This window comes from Petromyzon marinus, chromosome 63 (genome assembly GCF_048934315.1).
Source record: "Petromyzon marinus isolate PM22_M1 ecotype Great Lakes invasive population chromosome 63, UKy_Petmar_22M1.pri1.0, whole genome shotgun sequence".
NCBI classification, from domain to species: Eukaryota; Metazoa; Chordata; class Hyperoartia; order Petromyzontiformes; family Petromyzontidae; genus Petromyzon; species Petromyzon marinus.
Window position 1 is genome coordinate 2,352,000 of NC_133729.1, and position 22,434 is coordinate 2,374,433.

Below are 22,434 nucleotides of genomic sequence, written 5' to 3' on the forward strand. Positions count from 1 at the left end.
TCTGTGTGTGTGGGGGGAGCGGTAGTGTAGTGGTTAGCGTGCTGTCTGTGTGTGGGGGGGAGCGGTGGTGTAGTGGTTAGCGCTACGCCGCGCTACGAACCCGGCGACCCGGGTTCGATTCCCGCTCACGGCCACCACCGGTGACGATTATTTGAACCGGTCCTGGGCCTCCCCTAGGTCGACTCAGCATCTAAACGAGTAACTGGTGTGGTGTGTGACCATCGGGAGACAAAGGCGGCCGGACGTGGTGAATCCAAGTCCCAGGCGAAGCCGGGTAGTACAGCTGCTAAGACATAAATAAGAACTAAATAGAACCTAAATGAGACCGAAACAGGAGGATCACTCGACAACGCTGTCGCCTTCCTGATGATGCTACTTGTAATTACTGGTGAAACGTCGTAATCGAAATGTACATTTTGTGGATTTACTCTCCAACACACCGGTGTGCTGGACTGCCGAATTGTCATGTTCTGTTTACGTCACAAACCTCACTAATTGGCTTCGTCGGGTGGTGGCGGGTTTAACGACACATTATTTACACCATTTAACCCAACATCTTCTGTTATGGACGGATAGAGATACAGCCAACATAAATGACCGATCCCATCGAGACACAAAACACACAGACACAACACAGACAACACACACACAACACACACACCGCACATACAACACACACAACACAGACAACACACACACCGCACACACACCACACACACGACAACACACACCACACACACACACAACCCACACACACAATCCACACACACCACACACACACAACACACACACGCACAACACACACAACACACATAACACACATAACACACACACACCACACACAACACACCACACACACAACACACACAACACACACCACACACACCACACAAACAACACACACCACACACACAACACACAACACCACACACACACAACACACACCACACAACACACACCACACACACACCACACAAACAACACACAACACACACATAACACACACACCACAACACCACACACACAACACACACAACACACATAACACACACACACATAACAGACACACACATAACACACACACCACACACACCACACACACAACACACATAACACACATAACACACACACCACACACACCACACACACAACACACACAACACACATAACACACATAACACACACACACACATAACACACACACCACACACACAACACACATAACACACACACAACACATACACCACACACACCACACACATAACACACACACAACACACACACAACACACACAACACACACACACACATAACACACACACCACACACAACACACATAACACACACACAACACACACACCACGCACACCACACACATAACACACACACAACACACACACACAACACACAGAACACACACGCACAACACACACAACACACATAACACACACACACCACAACACCACACACACAACACACATAACACACATAACACACACACCTAACACACACACCACACACACCACACACACAACACACATAACACACACACACACACACCACACACACCACACACACATCACACACACATAACACACCACACACATAACACACACACATAACACACACACGCACAACACCGTCTTTATTTCACGACTGTTCACAGTGGGGTTTACAATGTTAAGACGTTAATTGAAGTCTTTGAGAAGGCGGGGAGCTTACATTGTAATAATTAAATAAATAAGCTGGTCGATAGCAACGTTAATGAGTGTGTGTGTGCAACGTTAATGTGTGTGTGTGTGCAACGTTAATGAGTGTGTGTGTGTGAGCAACGTTAATAAGTGTGTGTGTGTGTGTGCGAGCAACGTTAATGTGTGTGTGTGAGTAACGTGAATGAGTGTGTGTGTGTGCAACGTTAATGTGTGTGTGCAACGTTAATGAGTGTGTGTGTGTGCGAGCAACGTTAATAAGTGTGTGTGTGAGTAACGTTAATGTGTGTGTGTGCGAGCAACGTTAATGTGTGTGTGTGAGTAACGTTAATGAGTGTGTGTGTGTGAGCAACGTTAATGTGTGTGTGTGAGTGAGTAACGTTAATGTGTGTGTGTGTGTGCAACGTTAATGAGTGTGTGTGTGTGCGAGCAACGTTAATGTGTGTGTGTGAATGAGTAACGTGAATGAGTGTGTGTGTGAGCAACGTTAATGTGTGTGTGTGTGCGAGCAACGTTAATGTGTGTGTGTGTGTGCAACGTTAATGAGTGTGTGTGTGTGTGCGAGCAACGTTAATGTGTGTGTGAGCAACGTGAATGAGTGTGTGTGTGAGCAACGTTAATGTGTGTGTGTGTGCGAGCAACGTTAATGTGTGTGTGTGTGTGCAACGTTAATGAGTGTGTGTGTGTGCGAGCAACGTTAATGTGTGTGTGAGTGAGTAACGTGAATGAGTGTGTGTGTGAGCAACGTTAATGTGTGTGTGTGTGCAAGCAACGTTAATGTGTGTGTGTGAGCAACGTTAATGAGTGTGTGTGTGTGAGCAACGTTAATGTGTGTGTGTGAGCAACGTTAATGAGTGTGTGTGTGTAACGTTAATGTGTATGTGTGTGTGCAACGTTAATGTGTGTGTGTGTGAGCAACGTTAATGTGTGTGTGTGTGTGCGAGCAACGTTAATGTGTGTGTGTGTGTGTAACGTTAATGTGTATGTGTGTGTGCAACGTTAATGTGTGTGTGTGAGCAACGTTAATGTGTGTGTGTGTGTGCGAGCAACGTTAATGAGTGTGTGTGTGTGCGAGCAACGTTAATGTGTGTGTGAGTAAGTAACGTGAATGAGTGTGTGTGTGCGAGCAACGTTAATGTGTGTGTGTGTGAGTAACGTTAATGAGTGTGTGTGTGTGTGAGTAACGTTAATGTGTGTGTGTTTGAGTGTGTGTGTTTGTGAGTGTGTTTGTGAGTGTGTGAGTGTGTTTGTGAGTGTGTTTGTGAGTGTGTGTGTTTGTGAGTGTGTGAGCGTGTGGGGAGCGGTGGCGCAGTAGTTAGCGCGCCATGCAACGAAACGCGGCGCCCCGAGTTCGATTCCCGTTCACGGCCAACGCTGGTGACAACTCCCCTAGGTCGACTCAGCCTCAAATGAGTACCTGGTGCGGTGTGTGGTAAACATCGCCACTAGGGAGAGACAAAGGCGGCCGGGCGTGGTGCTGGCCACCCACCCCCTCGTGTGCCGTGCCGGCCTTCATAGGTGCTCGCTAACAGCACTTGCCCCTACAGTCTGATCAGTCTATATGGGGGGGGGGGGTCATTGGTTTCATATTCTCTGACCGCCTGTCTTCCGCAGAGGTGTAGGGAATTCCATCAGCGAGGAGATGTTAACTACCGCGCGTGGCATGCAGGAGGTCGTGGGTTCGATTCCAACCACCGACGCCTACTGCTGTGTATTTGGAGTCCGCGTCTCTGCGTCTCACCTCGTGGTGGTCGCGTGGATTTTTATCGGGGCCTTCCGGATTTTTTCCCTCCAAATTTAGAATCAGCATCACGCGTTTGCAGTGTTTTGCTGCTGCTGCTGCTGCTGTACATTGCCACGTGATAACGACGATGACGATGATGATGATGGTGATAAGCCGCCACTATCGTTGAGCTATCATCTGTGATGGCCAGGTCGCTTCTGAACAAAAAGAGCTACATAAGCAGCTGAGTCGGGGCTTACCTGGTCAAATAACAAAATAGATGTATTTTTAATAGTTTTAATCGGGTTGTTTGTCGTGCTCTCTGCTCACAGTCACCAAGGGGCCTTCATGATGGTGTCGCGTGCTGCGTGAGTCGGAGCCGTTCCCTTTTGCAGGGCGTACGCCGGGGATGTCCTCTGGCATCTTCTGTTTTGTTGCACGATTTTCTTTAAAAAAAAAAACCCCATTTCGACCACCTCGTTCGTTGCGCCAGAGGCAATTTCCATCTCGAGCAGATACAATGGGAGGGCTGGGCAATGCCCGGGCGATGATGTGGTAATTACCGCTCGATCTGATTAAGAAGTTGGAGGCACAAATCTGGAGCGTGCCACTAAGAGGTGGGGCCTTTAAAGCACGCATCAGCCCCGGCGAAACTAAAGTGCCCTGGCCAGGGTATTGAGTGGCATTAAAACTCTGCAGCCCCCTTAGCTCCCCGTGAGTGATGGGGCAGTAGTGAGTGAGTGAGTGATTGGGGCAGTTGTGAAGAGAGTTGAGATGTGTATTAAGAGTATTTGACAGGCGAAATACAATTCCACGCAATGATGATGATGATGATTAAAAGCCACTTTCATTGAGTTGTTATTTGTGATAGCCAGATCGCTTCTGAAAAAAAGCGCTACAACATAGCCTCAGTGGGGCCTTATACCTTGGCAAGGTAAGCATACGTTAGGAATTTAATCTTGATTTGAAGCTTTCGTGACTGCAGGAATCCATACTCTTTGATGATTTTATTTTATACCTACGTGACACTCATTGGTTTTTTTCGGTAAAGTCACCTGTGTAGAAAGACAATAAAATTACATTAAAACGAAACAATCACGACGTTTCGATCACAACGCAAGCGATCTTCATCAGGTGTCAAGAACAAATCACGGAGGTTAATGCAACAAAAAAGACGAGAGACGAGAATTTAACAAACCTGCAAAAAACATTATGTGAAGCACATCCAGTCAGGCCAACAACACAGTTAGACACTTCCTGGCGGACCACGAATTTCAGAAGAGTGTTACATTTCGTGTTCAACTTCTGGAATGCATCTTTTTTGTTGTGTGTACCTCCGTGATTTGTTCTTGACACCTGATGAAGATCGCTCGTGTTGTGATCGAAACGTCGTGATTGTTTCGTTTTAACGTAATTTTATTGTCTTTCTACACAGGTGACTTTACCGAAACAAAACCAATGAGTCATTTTATGCAGTCACGAAAGCTTTAATTACCTTATCATACCTACGTGACTTTACCGAAATAACCAAATGGTATTAGGAATTGAGTTTAGTTTCCCAGAACATGCGGGCAAGTGTGCTTCTGAACCAGCTCCGGTTTGCCAACTTCTCACTCGGAGGAGAGACGCTGCTGCTGAACCTGGAGCGTGCACACTAAGAGGTGTCGGGCCTTTAAACCATCAGCCTCGCCGAAACGAAAGCACCTCGCTCGGATATTGAGTGGCATTAAACACTCTCCAACCCCCTTAACTCCAAACGAGTGATGGGGCGATTGTGAGCGAGGAGTGATGGGACAGTTTTGAAGAGCGTGGAGAGGTGTAATACAATTCCACGCGATGATGATGATGGTGATGATGGTGATCAGCCACTTTCGTTGAGATATTATTTGCGATAGCCAGGTCGCGTCTGAAAAAGCGTTCAGCGGAGCCTCACCTGATAAAAATAAAACATAGTTTCACATTTTGATTTAAAGCTTTCGTGACTGCAGGGATTCATATTCTTGGTTCTTTCGGTAAAGTCATCACGTAGAAGGGAAACAATAAAATAAAAAAATATAAAACAATAAAATTCTCACGACGTTTCGACTGCAACACAAGCAATCATCATCGGGTGTGAAAACCACAGCAAGAACATTTTTGAAAAAAGTGGCGGTTTTTTTCTGTTTCAATTTTTTTGCTGTGGCGCATTAGTACCTCCGTGTTAGAGCCTCCGTGTTAGTACCTCCGTGTTAGAACCTCCGCGTTAGAACCTCCGTGTTAGAACCTCCGCGTTAGAACCTCCGCGTTAAAACCTCCGCGTTAGTACGTCCGCGTTAGTACCTCCGTATTAGAACCTCCGCGAAGAACCTACGTGTTAGAACCTCCGCGTTAGAACCTCCGCGTTAGAACCTCCGCGTTAGAACCTCCGTGTTAGAACCTCCGCGTTAGTACGTCCGCTCGCTCTCAGCCCCTTTGCGTGTTGCCATTAGTGGGGGGCGCGGGGGGGGGGGATGCGATGCGAGGCACACAGCAAGCTGGGCAAACCAGAAGCAACCAGTCCAGCAAGTGAGCCTCAAGGGCAAAAAGGTTGCCCTGACTTTTTGTGACGCCGTGTGACGAAGGGGGTGGGGGGTGGGGGTCAAAAATCGTCCAGAATCCCGTGATGTCATTTATGGACCGGCCCCCCCCCCCCCCCCGTGTCGCGGTTAGTGCGCTGAACCCTAGACCTGGCAACCCAAGTTCGATTCCCGCTCACGGCCATCAACAACCGGTGACGATTATCTGAACCGGTCGTGGGCCTCCCCTAGGTCGACTCAGCCTTTTTTTAATGAGTGCATGCCAGTGCGGTGTGTAGCAAAGGTCGTCACCGGGGGAGACAAAGGCGGCCGGGCGTGCTGCTACTCGCTAACAGCGCTTGAGCCAACAGCGGGAGGGATCTTTATTCTCCGGGTCGTCTGGTTCCCGCTCCCGTTTGAGGATTCATGAACCCATTTGTGGTGGTGGTTGTAGTGGGTGTTGTGGTGAATCTGGTGGTGGTTGCTGTAGTGGTGGTGGTGAATGTAGTGGTAATGGTTGCTGTGGTGGTGGTGGTGGTTGTTGGAGTGGCAGTGGTTGTGGTGGCGAATGTGGTTGTTGTTTGTTGTTGTGGTTGTCATAGGGGTGGTGGTTGTGGTGGTGAATGTGGTTGTTGTTGTTGTGGTGGTGGTGGTGGTTGTGGCGGTGTTGTTGGTTGTGGTGGTGTGTGAATGTAGGAGTATGACGGCATTCAGAGGTGATGCTGGCAAACAGCACTTGCCCCAACAGTCTGTTAAAAACTACAGAATGTCTTTGTCTTGTGTGTGCATGTACGTGTGTGTGTGCATGTACGTGTGTGTGCATGTACGTGTGTGTGCATGTACGTATGTGTATGTGCATGTACGTGCGTGTGCATGTACGTGTGTGTACGTGTGTGTGTGTGCATGTACGTGTGTGTGTGCATGTACGTGTGTGTGTGTGTGCATGTACGTGTGTGTGTGCATGTACGTGTGTGTGCGTGTACGTGTGTGTGCATGTACGTATGTGTGCGTGTACGTGTGTGTGCATGTACGTGTGTGTGTGCATGTACGTGTGTGTGTGCATGTACGTGTGTGTGTGTGTTCATGTACGTGTGTGTGTGCATGTACGTGTGTGTGCGTGTACGTGTGTGTGCATGTACGTGTGTGTGCGTGTACGTGTGTGTGCATGTACGTGTGTGTGTGTGCATGTACGTGTGTGTGTGCATGCACGTGTGTGTGCATGTACGTGTGTGTGCATGTACGTGTGTGTGTGTGCATGTACTTGTCGGTGTGTGATTCCTGCTCACGACCAACACCAGTGACGATTATCTGAACCGGTCCTGGGCCTCTCCTAGGGAGACAAAGGCGGCCGGGCGTGGTGCTGGCCACCAATTCCCTCATGTTGTGTGCCGACCTTAATAGGTGCTGCTACTCGCTTAAGAGCACTTGCCCCAACAGTCTGTTAAAGGCTATACGGGGATCTTTGTCTTTGTGTCGATGATTCGCATGTTCGTATACTTCAGTTGACCGTTCTGCTATAGCGATGCCATTTCCACATTCCGATGGCAGGAGCCCATGATTCCATAACTTGGTCTCATAGCCTATATTCAGCTTAACATAAAATAAAATCTCTTTTCTTAATTATTTTCTATCTACGTGACTTTAGCGAAAGAACCAAAGAATATGAATTCCTGCAGTCACGAAAGCTTTAAGTCAAGATATAAACGTTCTATAGTAAATACCGTATTTATTATGAATGTGTCATTAAGGCGACAACAATGTTACACATACATTCACCTACTCACGCACTCACTCAACCACCCACTCAACTACTCACTCACCCATTCACTCTACTTCCGCACTCATCCACCCACTCACTAACCTACTTAGCCACTTACTCACCCATTCACCTACTCACCCACTCACCCATTCACCGACTCACCCATTTACTCACGCATTCACTCAACTACTCTCCCACTCATTCACCCACTCACTCGCTCACCCACTCACCCATTCATCGACTCACCCATTTACTCACCCATTCACTCAACTACTCTCCCACTCATCCACCCACTCACTCGCTCACCCAATTACCCATTCACTGACTCACCCATTTACTCACTCATTCACTCAACTACTCTCACACTCATCCACCCACTCACTCGCTCACCCACTCACCGAGTCACCGGCTCACCCATTTACTCACCCATTCACTCAACTGCTCTCCCCCTCATCCACCCACTCACTCGCTCACCAACTCACCGAGTCACCGGCTCACCCATTTACTCACCCATTCACTCAACTGCTCTCCCACTCATCCACCCACTCACTCGCTCATCCACTCACCCGCTCATCCACTCACCCATTCACTGACTCACCCATTTACTCACCCATTCACTCAACTATTCTCCCACTCATCCACCCACTCACTCGCTCACCCACTCACCCATTCATCGACTCACCCATTTACTCACCCATTCACTCAACTGCACTCCCACTCATCCACCCACTCACTCGCTCACCCACTCACCCATTCACCGGCTCACCCATTTACTCACCCACTCACTCAACTACTCTCCCACTCATCCACCCACTCACTCGCTCACCCACTTACCGAGTCATCCACCCACCCACTCCTCCACTCATCCACCCATCATAAACAGTGTAGTGGCCTTCGAAAGGAACATACGCAGTATTGTGCAACAATAACATGTCACTGGCGACGTTTCGGGCAATGGCCCTTCACAGCAGAAGACCCTTTCTCCGAAATATCGCCTGTTATTATATATCTAATTATTAGATAGTTAATATATCGTACAGGGCATCCTCTTCTTACTAACGAGTTAGGTTCCAGAGGTCTGTTCGTAAGTCGATTTGGTCGTAAGTCCAACTTTACCTCTGTCGATTCCAAACGTATTGTGCGGCGTGTACACTAAACACGGGGAATGGCTTTACAAGTTGTATCATCTCCTGCATATGTAGATGCCACTGGTTCTTCACGTTCTGCAGATGTAGATGCCACTGGTTCTTCACGTTCTGCAGATGTAGATGCCACTGGTTCTTCACGTTCTGCAGATGTAGATGCCGTTGGTTCTTCACGTTCTGCAGATGTAGATGCCACTGGTTCTTCACGTTCTGCAGATGTAGATGCCACTGGTTCTTCACGTTCTGCAGATGTAGATGCCACTGGTTCTTCACGTTCTGCAGATGTAGATGCCACTGGTTCTTCACGTTCTGCAGATGTAGATGCCACTGGTTCTTCACGTTCTGCAGATGTAGATGCCACTGGTTCTTCACGTTCTGTAGATGTAGATGCCGTTGGTTCTTCACGTTCTGCAGATGTAGATGCCACTGGTTCTTCACGTTCTGCAGATGTAGATGCCACTGGTTCTTCACGTTCTGCAGATGTAGATGCCACTGGTTCTTCACGTTCTGCAGATGTAGATGCCGTTGGTTCTTCACGTTCTGCAGATGTAGATGCCACTGGTTCTTCACGTTCTGCAGATGTAGATGCCACTGGTTCTTCACGTTCTGCAGATGTAGATGCCACTGGTTCTTCACGTTCTGCAGATGTAGATGCCGTTGGTTCTTCACGTTCTGCAGATGTAGATGCCACTGGTTCTTCACGTTCTGCAGATGTAGATGCCACTGGTTCTTCACGTTCTGCAGATGTAGATGCCACTGATTCTTCACGTTCTGCAGATGTAGATGCCGTTGGTTCTTCACGTTCTGCAGATGTAGATGCCACTGGTTCTTCACGTTCTGCAGATGTAGATGCCACTGGTTCTTCACGTTCTGCAGATGTAGATGTCACTGATTCTTCACGTTCTGCAGATGTAGATGCCACTGATTCTTCACGTTCTGCAGATGTAGATGCCACTGGTTCTTCACGTTCTGCAGATGTAGATGCCACTGATTCTTCACGTTCTGCAGATGTAGATGCCACTGATTCTTCACGTTCTGCAGATGTAGATGCCGTTGGTTCTTCACGTTCTGCAGATGTAGATGCCACTGGTTCTTCACGTTCTGCAGATGTAGATGCCACTGGTTCTTCACGTTCTGCAGATGTAGATGCCACTGGTTCTTCACGTTCTGCAGATGTAGATGCCACTGGCTCTTCACGTTCTGCAGATGTAGATGCCACCACCGCCGTCAATTGCGTGGTGGTTAAACTTACGACTCTCGGTCCAAACAGGCAACTGGACATACGAGCAGGTTTGTTCGTATCTCTGAAAGTTCGCATTTTAAGTGTTCGTAAGTAGAGGCCTTTTTGTGCACTGCTCACACCAAGATATGGACAGGAGGACACGCCCCCGTAACACAAAACTCCGCCCCCACACATCCCCCCCCCGCCCCAACAAAACCAACGCAACCCATTGGCTAATCGAGCGGGCGAGGGTGGGGATGTGGAGAGAAGGGGGCGTGTTGTATGCAAATTTATTATGGACACTTATCCACCACATGAGCTTCTGTGTGCGATGTGAAATTCTTACACATTGAGTGAGCGACGTCTGTGGGTTAGCGCACCGCTCCTAGTAGTAGTGTTGTGTGGTGTGTGTTGTTGAGTATGTTGGGGTGTTGTGAGTGTGTGTGTGACGACCTGTCATCACGCATCGCTAGCTAGTCGATGTGATATCTAATTGGTGATTGGCTCTTCGTCTGCCCAACATTATAACTATCAATATTTAACCTCACTATATAATACCACCTCCTGCTTCTGCTGGCATCTGGAAGCTGTATCGTAAGTACTTGTACTTATTTACGATCGTTAGTTGAGCGTTGTCCTTCCCGCCTTACCTCCGATGAGCACGGTTGGGTAGGTACGGTGCGAAAGAAGTTCACCACACATGCAATACATAGTCTCGCCAAACAACCACAATTAACACCTTGCGAGTATATCTATTCATTGTTAATAGACTCACACAGAGACCCGTAGACTCACACAGAGACACGTAGACTCACACGGAGATCCGTAGACTCACACAGAGACACATAGACTCACACAGAGACTCATAGACTCACACAAAGACCCAAAAACTAACACAGAGACCCGTAGACTCACACAGAGATCCGTAGACTCACACAGAGACACATAGACTCACACACTGACCCGTAGACTCACACAGAGACCCATAGACTCACACAGAGACCCATGGACTCACAGAGAGACCCAAAGACTCACACAGAGACCCATAGACTCACACAGAGATCCATAGACTCACAAAGATACCCATAGGCTCACACAGAGATCCATAGACTCACACAGAGATCCATAGACTCACACAGAGACCCATAGACTCACACAGAGACCCATAGACTCACACAGAGGCCCGTAGACTCACACAGAGACACAGACTCACACAGAGATCCGTAGACTCACAAAGTGATACATAGACTCACACAGAGACCCACAGACTCACACAGTGACCCATAGACTCACACAGAGACCCATAGACTCACACAGAGACCCATAGACTCACACAGATACCGATAGATTTACACTGAGATCCGTAGACTCACACAGAGACCCATAGACTCACACAGAGACTCGTAGACTCACACAGAGACCCGTAGACTCACACAGAGACCCGTAGACTCACACAGAGACACATAGACTCTCACAGAGATCCGTAGACTCACACAGATACCTATAGATTCACACAGAGATCCGTAGACTCACACAGAGACCCACAGACTCACACAGAGACCCACAGACTCACACAGAGGCCCATAGATTCACACGGAGACCCATAGACTCACACAGAGACCCATAGATTCACACAGAGACCCATAGATTCACACAGAGACCCATAGACTCACACAGAGACCCATAGATTCACACAGAGACCCATAGACTCACACACAGACCCATAGATTCACACAGAGACCCATAGACTCACACAGAGACCCATAGATTCACACAGAGACCCATAGACTCACACACAGACCCGTAGACTCACACAGAGACCCATAAACTCACACAGAGACACAGATTCACACAGAGACACATAGACTCACACAGAGACCCATAGACTCACACAGAGACCCATAGACTCACACAGAGACACATAGACTCACACATACTGTCGCTCCTAAGCGCTTGTATATACTGCCGTAAGTACGTTTACATAATCTTGATTTGAAGCTTTCGTGACTGCTTGTGTTGCGATCGAAACGTCGTGATTTATTTTATTTAATACCTACGTGACTTTACTGAAAGAACCGTAGAGTATGTTTATATACTGAAGTTAGCGTTTGCATCGACTGTTGTAAGCGCGTGTACGTACTGTTGTAAGCGCGTGTACGTACTGCCGTAAGCGCGTGTACGTACTGCCGTAAGCGCGTGTACGTACTGCCGTAAGCGCGTGTACGTACTGTTATAAGCGCGTGTACGTACTGCCGTAAGCGTGTGTACGTACTGCCGTAAGCGCGTGTACGTACTGCCGTAAGCGCGTGTACGTACTGTTGTAAGCGCGTGTACGTACTGTTGTAAGCGCGTGTATGTACTGTTGTAAGCGCGTGTACGTTGTAAGCGTGTGTACGTACTGTTGTAAGCGCGTGTACGTACTGCCGTAAGCGCGTGTACGTACTGTTGTAAGCGCGTGTACGTTGTAAGCGTGTGTACGTACCGTTGTAAGCGCGTGTACGTACTGTTGTAAGCGCGTGTACGTACTGTTGTAAGCGCGTGTACGTACTGCCGTAAGCGCGTGTACGTACTGTTGTAAGCGCGTGTACGTACCGTTGTAAGCGCGTGTACGTACTGTTGTAAGCGCGTGTACGTACTGTTGTAAGCGCGTGTACGTACTGTTGTAAACGCGTGTACGTACCGTTGTAAGCGCGTGTACGTACTGCCGTAAGCGCGTGTACGTACTGCTGTAAGCGCGTGTACGTACTGTTGTAAGCGCGTGTACGTACTGTTGTAAGCGCGTGTACGTACTGCCGTAAGAGCGTGTACGTACTGTTGTAAGCGCGTGTACGTACTGTTGTAAGCGCGTATACGTACTGTTGTAAGCGCGTGTACGTACTGCCGTAAGCGTGGGTACGTACTGTTGTAAGCGCGTGTACGTACTGTTGTAAGCGCGTGTACGTACTGTTGTAAGCGCGTGTACGTACTGTTGTAAGCGCGTGTACGTACTGCCGTAAGCGCGTGTACGTACTGTTGTAAGCGCGTGTACGTACTGCCGTAAGTGTGTGTACGTACTGCCGTAAGCGCGTGTACGTACTGCCGTAAGCGCGTGTACGTACTGTTGTAAGCGCGTGTACGTACTGCCGTAAGTGTGTGTACGTACTGCCGTAAGCGCGTGTACGTACTGCCGTAAGCGCGTGTACGTACTGTTGTAAGCGCGTGTACGTACTGCCGAAAGCGCGTGTACGTACTGCCGTAAGCGCGTGTACGTACTGTTGTAAGCGCGTGTACGTATTGCCATAAGCGCGTGTACATACTGCCGTAAGAGCGTGTACGTACCGTTGTAAGCGCTTGTGCGTACGTGTCTAATTATATTCGCCTTCGTTCATCTTGTTGAAGTTCATGTTACAACTGTCGTAAGTACATTCATGCCGTACAAATAGTGGAGGGAAGGGCCTTTGCTGTTGATGCCCCCAGGGGTCTGGAATGCTATCGCCAATAAACTGCAACTTGGGTCACCACCTGTGAGATCTTCACTCAAAACTGCTCTAGAGGAGTAGTACACCCCTAGCTGCCACTGCTATTCAGTGGCCTGAAATCAAATGTATCGCTCCGGATTACCGCTGCAAAGTATGATCTTGAGTTTTGGTCATAGTGTGCTGATCTTTAAAGGTGCATTTGAAAAACGTTTATACTGCTACTGATGCTCCTGCTGTTGTGGAGTGACTTACGCTTGCTTGTGATTCAAATTTTATTGTAAAATTTGAATCACAGTTCCTATGATCACTGCTACGTTGTTTTTGTAGCTTTATTTTGGTGATTTCGAAAACGTTTTGGATTAGCCGTGTTTGTTTTGTTGGTATACAGAGTTCGACTGATAACTTTAATCTGAATTGTCTTCTTGCTGTTATTGTTTGACTTGCATCCCACTGGGATTTTTTTTGCTCACAGCGTTGATATACGGTGCTTTTTCTGGAAGACTTGGTGTTTTTTTCCTGGATTTTTCTGTTCGCGCAGTCAGTCACTTTAAGATGTTTCCTTGTTCATGTTTTTGTTTGTTGTGGTTGCACCCGATTCAAGAGCCGCATTGGCTCACAGGGCTATACCTAATAAATTAACTGAACTGAAATGTTCATAAACTGTTGTCGTAGTTACTTAAACGCCGCAGATGTTGATGGGAAGTATGGAAGATAAATATTTCCTCTTCAGATAATACAAACTTTTCATTTAATAAAATCTCGTTTATAAACAGGATAGGGTTACTGTTTCCTTCCGTCTGCTCGCATTTGTATAGATATATAACAAAGACAAAGATCCCCCGTGTAGCCTGTAACAGACTGTTGGGGCAAGTGCTGTTAGTAGTAGCGAGTAGTAGCAGCGCCTACGAAGGCTACGGGCAATGTGGCACACGAGGGGGTGGGTGGCCAGCACCACGCCCGGCCGCCTTTGTCTCCCCAGTGGCGATTTCAACTGCACCAGGTATTAGTCTTGAGGCTGAGTCGACCTAGGGGAGGCCCAGGACCGGTTCAGATAATCATCACTGCGTGGTGGCCGTGAGGGGGAATCGAACTCGGGTTCGTAGCACGGTAGCGCGCTAACCGCTGCACCACCACTCCCCAAACATTACAAAGACAAAGACTCCCCGTGTAGCCTTAACAGACTGTAGGGGGCAAGTGCTGTTAGCGAGCACCTATGAAGGCCGGCACGGCAGACGAGGGGGTGGGTGGGCAGCACCACGCCCGGCCGCCTTTGTCTCCCCAGTGGTCGATGTCAGGCCAAGTCCACCTCGGGGAAGTCCAGAACCGATTCAGAACATCGCTATCAATGGATTTTGATGACCGTGAGCAGGAATCATAGCACAGCTTCTTCAATATATCGCGAGGCGGTACACCACATCCTGTATACATCTCCTGTTACGGCTGTAGCTACTCGAGATATGTTTTCAATCTTGTAACTGTAATGTGCGTATTTAGTTTAAATCTACACGTTGATTTATTTACAGATACCCCACTAAAATATCAGATAAATTAGCGTCCCTCCCGGCCCAAATAATTAACACTTTGCGAGTTTATCTTCATTGTGAATGCCTTGCATTCAGCAGTGGATTAATCATGGCTCACCACAGAGACCCACAGCCTCACACAGAGACCCATAGACTCACACAGAGACCCGTAAACTTACCATAGAGGGACCCATAGACTCATCAAACAGAGACCCATAGACTCACCAAATAGAGACACATAGACTCACACAGAGACCCATAGACTCACCAATCAGAGACCCATAGACTCACACAGAGACTCGTAAACGTACCATAGACGGACCCATAGACTCATCACACAGTGACCCATGGACCCACACAGAGACCCATAGACTCACAATAGAAACAACCATCGATGCACAATAGAGACACTCATAGAATCACCAAACAGAGACCCATAGACTCAACACACAGATACCCATAGACTCAACACACAGAGACCCATAGACTCATACATAGACCTATAGACTCACCATACAGAGACCCTAGACTCGCCAAACAGAGACCCATGGACCCAAACAGAGACCCATAGACTCATCACACAGAGACCAATTTCTTTAGAACTACTTGTTGCTGTGTTTAGCCATGATGCGAAAGAAATTCAACTTCCATACGTACAGTACATCATAATCATCCTATATACGTAGGTATGAAATAAAAAATGTAAATTATTTTATTTTCTACCTACGTGACTTTGCCGAAGGAACCAAAGAGTGTGGATTCCTGCAGTCACGAAATCAAAATCATCCCGATCATAATAATGATGACGATGTCTTCTGAGATCAGGGGTGGGAAAGCCTTTATGTAAAAAATACATTTTCTTCTTCATTTTTGTCTTTGACCGGAATAGTGGTGGTGCCAACGTGGCTATGAGATGTTGACTACCTCGCTGGTGTGCAGGGAGGTCGTGGGTTCGATCCCGACCCTCACGATGCCTGCTGCTGCTGTATACTTGGATTCTGCGTCTCTCTCTCTCTCTCCCCGGGATGGTCGCGTGGATTATTCTCCGAGTTCTCCGGTTTTCCTTCCAATCAACATCACGAGGTTTAGAGTGTGTGGCTGCTGCTGCTGCTGCGTTCGGCTTCCACGTGATGATGATGATGTTGACAAGATGCCGCTTCGTTAAGCTGTCATTTGTGATGGCCAGGTCGCTTCTAAAAAAAGAGCAACACAGCTCAATGGGGCCTTACCTGGATTTCTGTGGGTCTCTGTGGGTCTCTGTGGGTCTATGAGTCTGTATGAGTATGGGTTTCTGTAGGTCTCTGTCGGTCTATGAGTCTGTATGAGTATGGGTCTCTGTGGGTCTCTGTGGGTCTATGAGTCTGTATGAGTATGGGTCTCTGTGGGTCTCTGTGGGTCCATGAGTCTGTATGAGTATGGGTCTCTGTGGGTCTATGAGTCTGTATGAGTATGGGTTTCTGTAGGTCTCTGTCGGTCTATGAGTCTGTATGAGTATGGGTCTCTGTGGGTCTCTGTGGGTCTCTGTGGGTCTATGAGTCTGTATGAGTATGGGTCTCTGTGGGTCTCTGTGGGTCCATGAGTCTGTATGAGTATGGGTCTCTGTGGGTCTCTGTGGGTCTCTGTGGGTCTATGAGTCTGTATGAGTATGGGTCTCTGTGGGTCTCTGTGGGTCCATGAGTCTGTATGAGTATGGGTCTCTGTGGGTCTATGAGTCTGTATGAGTATGGGTCTCTTTAGGTCTCTGAGGGTCTATGAGTCTGTATGAGAATGGGTCTCTGTGGGTCTCTGTGGGTCTATGAGTCTGTATGAGTATGTGTCTCTGTGGGTCTCTGTGGGTCTATGAGTCTGTATGAGTATGGGTCTCTGTGGGCTCTGTGGGGCTATGAGTCTGTATGAGTATGGGTCTCTGTGGGTCTCTGTGGGTCTATGAGTCTGTATGAGTATGGGTCTCTGTGGGTCTCTGTGGGTCTATGAGTCTGTATGAGTATGGGTCTCTGTGGGCTCTGTGGGTCTATGAGTCTGTATGAGTATGGGTCTCTGTGGGTCTCTGTGGGTCTCTGTGGGTCTATGAGTCTGTATGAGTATGGGTCTCTGTGGGTCTCTGTGGGTCCATGAGTCTGTATGAGTATGGGTCTCTGTGGGTCTATGAGTCTGTATGAGTATGGGTCTCTGTGGGTCTATGAGTCTGTATGAGTATGGGTCTCTTTAGGTCTCTGAGAGTCTATGAGTCTGTATGAGAATGGGTCTCTGTGGGTCTCTGTGGGTCTATGAGTCTGTATGAGTATGTGTCTCTGTGGGTCTCTGTGGGTCTATGAGTCTGTATGAGTATGGGTCTCTGTGGGCTCTGTGGGGCTATGAGTCTGTATGAGTATGGGTCTCTGTGGGTCTCTGTGGGTCTATGAGTCTGTATGAGTATGGGTCTCTGTGGGTCTCTGTGGGTCTATGAGTCTGTATGAGTATGGGTCTCTGTGGGCTCTGTGGGTCAATGAGTCTGTATGAGTATGGGTTTCTGTGGGTCTCTGTGGGTCTATGAGTCTGTATGAGTATGGGTCTCTGTGGGTCTATGAGTCTGTATGAGTATGGGTCTCTTAAGGTCTCTGTGGGTCTATGAGTCTGTATGAGAATGGGTCTCTGTGGGTCTCTGTGGGTCTATGAATCTGTATGAGTATGTGTCTCTGTGGGTCTCTGTGGGTCTATGAGTCTGTATGAGTATGGGTCTCTGTGGGCTCTGTGGGGCTATGAGTCTGTATGAGTATGGGTCTCTGTGGGTCTCTGTGGGTCTATGAGTCTGTATGAGTATGGGGTTCTGTGGGTCTCTGTGGGTCTATGAGTCTGTATGAGTATGGGTCTCTGTGAGTATCTGTGGGTCTATGAGTCTGTATGAGTATGGGTCTCTGTGAGTCTCTGTAGGTCTCTATGGGTCTCTGAGTCTGTATGAGTATGGGTCTCTGTGGGTCTCTGGGTCTATGAGTCTGTATGAGTATGGGTCTCTTTGGGTCTCTTGGGGTCTCTATGGGTCTCTGAGTCTGTATGAGTATGGGTCTCTGTGGGTCTCTGTGGGTCTATGAGTCTGTATGAGTATGGGTCTCTCTGGGTCTATGAGTCTGTATGAGTATGGGTCTCTGTGGGTATATGTGGGTCTCTATGGGTCTCTGTGGGTCTCTGACTCTGTATGAGTATGGGTCTCTGTGGGTCTCTGGGTCTGTGAGTCTGTATGAGTATGGGTCTCTGTGGGTCTCTGTGGGTCTATGAGTCTGTATGAGTATGGGTCTCTGTGGGTCTCTGTGGGTCTATGAGTTGGTATGAGTATGGGTCTCTGTGGGTCTATGTGGGTCTATGAGTCAGTATGAGTATAGGTCTCTGTAGGTCTCTGTGGGTCAATGAGTTTGTATAAGTCTGTATGAGTATGGGTATCTGTGGGTCTATGAGTCTGTATGAGTGTGGGTCTCTGTTGGTATCTGTGGGTCTATGAGTCTGTATGAGTATCGGTCTGTGGGTCTCTGTGGGTCTATGAGTCTGTATGAGTATGGGTCTCTGTGGGTCTCTGTGGGTCTATGAGTCTGCATGAGTATGGGTCTCTGTGGGTCTCTGTGGGTCTATGAGTCTGTATGTGTATGGGTCTCTGTGGGTCTCTGTGGGTCTATGAGTCTGTATGAGTATGGATCTCTGTGGGTCTCTGTGGGTCTTTGAGTCTGTATGAGTATGGGTCTCTGTGGGTCTCTGTGGGTCTCTGAGTTTGTATGAGTATGGGTCTCTGTGGGTCCCTGTGGGTCTATGAGTCTGTATGAGTATGGGTCTCTGTGGGTCTATGAGTCTGTATGAGTAGGGGTCTCTGTGGGTCTCTGTGGGTCTATGAGTCTGTATGAGTATGTGTCTCTGTGGGTATCTGTGGGTATCTGTGGGTCTATGAATCTGCATGAGTATGGGTCTCTGTGGGTCTCTGTGGGTCTATGAGTCTGTATGAGTATGGGTCTCTGTGGGCTCTGTGGGTCAATGAGTCTGTATGAGTATGGGTTTCTGTGGGTCTCTGTGGGTCTATGAGTCTGTATGAGTATGGGTCTCTGTGGGTCTATGAGTCTGTATGAGTATGGGTCTCTTAAGGTCTCTGTGGGTCTATGAGTCTGTATGAGAATGGGTCTCTGTGGGTCTCTGTGGGTCTATGAATCTGTATGAGTATGTGTCTCTGTGGGTCTCTGTGGGTCTATGAGTCTGTATGAGTATGGGTCTCTGTGGGCTCTGTGGGGCTATGAGTCTGTATGAGTATGGGTCTCTGTGGGTCTCTGTGGGTCTATGAGTCTGTATGAGTATGGGGTTCTGTGGGTCTCTGTGGGTCTATGAGTCTGTATGAGTATGGGTCTCTGTGAGTATCTGTGGGTCTATGAGTCTGTATGAGTATGGGTCTCTGTGAGTCTCTGTAGGTCTCTATGGGTCTCTGAGTCTGTATGAGTATGGGTCTCTGTGGGTCTCTGGGTCTATGAGTCTGTATGAGTATGGGTCTCTTTGGGTCTCTTGGGGTCTCTATGGGTCTCTGAGTCTGTATGAGTATGGGTCTCTGTGGGTCTCTGTGGGTCTATGAGTCTGTATGAGTATGGGTCTCTCTGGGTCTATGAGTCTGTATGAGTATGGGTCTCTGTGGGTATATGTGGGTCTCTATGGGTCTCTGTGGGTCTCTGACTCTGTATGAGTATGGGTCTCTGTGGGTCTCTGGGTCTGTGAGTCTGTATGAGTATGGGTCTCTGTGGGTCTCTGTGGGTCTATGAGTCTGTATGAGTATGGGTCTCTGTGGGTCTCTGTGGGTCTATGAGTTGGTATGAGTATGGGTCTCTGTGGGTCTATGTGGGTCTATGAGTCAGTATGAGTATAGGTCTCTGTAGGTCTCTGTGGGTCAATGAGTTTGTATAAGTCTGTATGAGTATGGGTATCTGTGGGTCTATGAGTCTGTATGAGTGTGGGTCTCTGTTGGTATCTGTGGGTCTATGAGTCTGTATGAGTATCGGTCTGTGGGTCTCTGTGGGTCTATGAGTCTGTATGAGTATGGGTCTCTGTGGGTCTCTGTGGGTCTATGAGTCTGCATGAGTATGGGTCTCTGTGGGTCTCTGTGGGTCTATGAGTCTGTATGTGTATGGGTCTCTGTGGGTCTCTGTGGGTCTATGAGTCTGTATGAGTATGGATCTCTGTGGGTCTCTGTGGGTCTTTGAGTCTGTATGAGTATGGGTCTCTGTGGGTCTCTGTGGGTCTCTGAGTTTGTATGAGTATGGGTCTCTGTGGGTCCCTGTGGGTCTATGAGTCTGTATGAGTATGGGTCTCTGTGGGTCTATGAGTCTGTATGAGTAGGGGTCTCTGTGGGTCTCTGTGGGTCTATGAGTCTGTATGAGTATGTGTCTCTGTGGGTATCTGTGGGTATCTGTGGGTCTATGAATCTGCATGAGTATGGGTCTCTGTGGGTCTATGAGTCTGTTTGAGTATGGGTCTCTGTGGGTCTATGAGTCTGTATGAGTATGGGTATCTGTTGGTCTCTGTGGGTCTATGACTCTGTATGAGTATGGGTCTCTGTGGGTCTCTTTGGGTCAATGAGTCTGTATGGGTCTCTGCGGGTCTCAGTGGGTCTATGAGTTTGTATCAGTCTGTATGAGTATGGGTATCTGTGGGTCTATGAGTCTATATGAGTGTGGGTCTCTGTGGGTCTCTGTGGGTCTATGAGTTTGTATCAGTCTGTATGAGTATGGGTATCTGTGGGTCTATGAATCGGTATGAGTATGGGTCTCTGTGGGCTCTGTGGGGCTATGAGTCTGTATGAGTATGGGTCTCTGTGGGTCTCTGTGGGTCTATGAGTCTGTATGAGTATGGGGTTCTGTGGGTCTCTGTGGGTCTATGAGTCTGTATGAGTATGGGTCTCTGTGAGTATCTGTGGGTCTATGAGTCTGTATGAGTATGGGTCTCTGTGAGTCTCTGTAGGTCTCTATGGGTCTCTGAGTCTGTATGAGTATGGGTCTCTGTGGGTCTCTGTGGGTCTATGAGTCTGTATGAGTATGGGTCTCTTTGGGTCTCTTGGGGTCTCTATGGGTCTCTGAGTCTGTATGAGTATGGGTCTCTGTGGGTCTCTGTGGGTCTATGAGTCTGTATGAGTATGGGTCTCTCTGGGTCTATGAGTCTGTATGAGTATGGGTCTCTTTGGGTCTCTTGGGGTCTCTATGGGTCTCTGAGTCTGTATGAGTATGGGTCTCTGTGGGTCTCTGTGGGTCTATGAGTCTGTATGAGTATGGGTCTCTCTGGGTCTATGAGTCTGTATGAGTATGGGTCTCTGTGGGTATATGTGGGTCTCTATGGGTCTCTGTGGGTCTCTGACTCTGTATGAGTATGGGTCTCTGTGGGTCTCTGGGTCTGTGAGTCTGTATGAGTATGGGTCTCTGTGGGTCTCTGTGGGTCTATGAGTCTGTATGAGTATGGGTCTCTGTGGGTCTCTGTGGGTCTATGAGTTGGTATGAGTATGGGTCTCTGTGGGTCTATGTGGGTCTATGAGTCAGTATGAGTATAGGTCTCTGTAGGTCTCTGTGGGTCAATGAGTTTGTATAAGTCTGTATGAGTATGGGTATCTGTGGGTCTATGAGTCTGTATGAGTGTGGGTCTCTGTTGGTATCTGTGGGTCTATGAGTCTGTATGAGTATCGGTCTGTGGGTCTCTGTGGGTCTATGAGTCTGTATGAGTATGGGTCTCTGTGGGTCTCTGTGGGTCTATGAGTCTGCATGAGTATGGGTCTCTGTGGGTCTCTGAGGGTCTATGAGTCTGTATATGTATGGGTCTCTGTGGGTCTCTGTGGGTCTATGAGTCTGTATGAGTATGGATCTCTGTGGGTCTCTGTGGGTCTTTGAGTCTGTATGAGTATGGGTCTCTGTGGGTCTCTGTGGGTCTCTGAGTTTGTATGAGTATGGGTCTCTGTGGGTCCCTGTGGGTCTATGAGTCTGTATGAGTATGGGTCTCTGTGGGTCTATGAGTTTGTATGAGTAGGGGTCTCTGTGGGTCTCTGTGGGTCTATGAGTCTGTATGAGTATGTGTCTCTGTGGGTATCTGTGGGAATCTGTGGGTCTATGAATCTGCATGAGTATGGGTCTCTGTGGGTCTATGAGTCTGTTTGAGTATGGGTCTCTGTGGGTCTATGAGTCTGTATGAGTATGGGTATCTGTTGGTCTCTGTGGGTCTATTACTCTGTATGAGTATGGGTCTCTGTGGGTCTCTTTGGGTCAATGAGTCTGTATGGGTCTCTGCGGGTCTCTGTGGGTCTATGAGTCTATATGAGTGTGGGTCTCTGTGGGTCTCTGTGGGTCTATGAGTTTGTATCAGTCTGTATGAGTATGGGTATCTGTG

At 48.2% G+C, this 22,434-nt stretch overlaps 1 protein-coding gene across 1 annotated transcript in view; it reads left to right on the plus strand.

Annotated features, from left to right (window-relative positions):
- The first annotated feature begins 10,339 nt into the window (after positions 1–10,339).
- LOC116956119 (uncharacterized) overlaps positions 10,340–22,434 on the plus strand; it is a 29,270-nt gene continuing 17,175 nt past the window's right edge. Inside the window, exon 1 of the mRNA XM_032977576.2 lies at positions 10,340–10,685. The gene's annotated coding sequence lies outside the window, so the exon portion shown is untranslated. The remainder of the gene's footprint in view (positions 10,686–22,434) is intronic.